Source organism: Echinops telfairi, unplaced genomic scaffold (assembly GCF_000313985.2).
Source record: "Echinops telfairi isolate 266 unplaced genomic scaffold, ASM31398v2 ScPeMD7_2;HRSCAF=8, whole genome shotgun sequence".
In the NCBI taxonomy this organism is placed as follows: domain Eukaryota; kingdom Metazoa; phylum Chordata; class Mammalia; order Afrosoricida; family Tenrecidae; genus Echinops; species Echinops telfairi.
The window spans coordinates 15545196-15546808 of record NW_022103898.1 but is presented as its reverse complement, the minus strand read 5'-3'; positions in this window follow the sequence as shown (position 1 = coordinate 15546808).

Sequence of the window (1613 nt, the reverse complement as noted above, 5' to 3'; positions counted from 1 at the left end):
CCCTGGCCCCAAAGTCTATTTTTGGTATTCCCTGGGGACTTCATTGCTCTGTTCCCCTTGCTGTTCTGTTGCACACCTTTAGTGTTTTGCCTCAGTGTGGTGGGATCAGATCGGGTGGAATTCCCACATTGTGTCTCCTGTGTTGTCCCCTATAGGGCTATGGGTCAGTGAGGGATGTCGTGCCTCATAGTGGGGCCAGCCATATGATCTTCTCTGTGAATTGGCTGCTCTGAGCAGGAATATTGTCCTCAAGGATTGATGGGCCAGGGTGTTCAGCACATTTTTTAATGCAGTTTTTGTGGTAAAATCAGGTGCCTCGGCTGATACTCAGGTCAGCTTATACTCAAGTATATACGGTACATAATAGGTCTAAAAATTAGGTAAACTGATTACACCCACTTTAATCTCTTTTTTTTTAATTGCCTTACAACTGATGAACTATTATACATTTTATACAAGGTTCCTTCTGGAACCATGATAGAAATTGTATTAAACTTGTATATAAATGTGAAGAGAATTGATATTTTCACTATGCTTCCAATCTATGAACATAGTATGTCTCTCAATTTACTTATTTTGATCTTTGAATTCTTTCATCTGCATTGTGTTCTTTTCAGCATGCAAGGCCCATGTGTGCTCTGTTAGGTTAACAACTGTGTATGTTTTTTGAACAATTGCAAATGCTATTTAATTTTTAATTTCCACATCCACATGTTTATTTCTAGTATATACAAATACAATTGATTTTTGTATGCTCCTCTTGTATCCTGCAACTTTGCTGAACTCACTTATCTAAAAATGTCCTATAAGAGTTTTGTTTTGTTTTTTGTAGATTCCTTGGCTTTTTCTAGGCAGATAGCCACGCCACCTACAAATTAGGACAATAACAGTTTGTTCTTTCCAATATGTATGCCTTTTATTTCTATTTCTTGAATTATTGCTCTGGAAAGATCTTGCAACACTATGATGAATAAAAGTAGTGAGAGCAAACATTATTTTCCTGATCTTAGAAGAAGAATATGGAGTCTTTCACCACTAAATATAATGTTGGCTGCAGGACCCTACACCCAGAATGAGGACAATTAGGTAAACTAGGCTGTGAGAGTCAGGTTTTGTGTCAACTTGGCTGAGCCAGGATTCTTAGTGGTTTGACAATTAATTAACACCTAGTAATTCCCCATGGTGTGCTACCTCCATAAAGGAATCTACTATGAACAGTCCATCATTTGTAAGAAGATTCTGGTGAGATGCCACACCAGTAGTGGGATTCAGCAGAACAGATTCCTGACTTTGCTAAGTTTGGCAAATCGGTTGTTAAAATGGCACTTGTAATCCAGGTTCTTTCTAAGGTGGGGTGGCTGCGCAGGTGTCCAATGTGAAAATCACAAATTTACATTCCTTATTCTTTTTAACATTCATCTGCCCAACAACATATTCTAATTGCCTGTAGTACTATAGTATTCCATCCATAGGTTTAAAAAAATGAAATGGAACTATGCTTGTAATATTTATTTATTAATTTCACAAACTTGTTATACTTTTGATGAAACACTACATTTTTTGTCTTTTACATTGGTGCCAGGGGCCTGTACCTGGATCATCAACCTCCACTT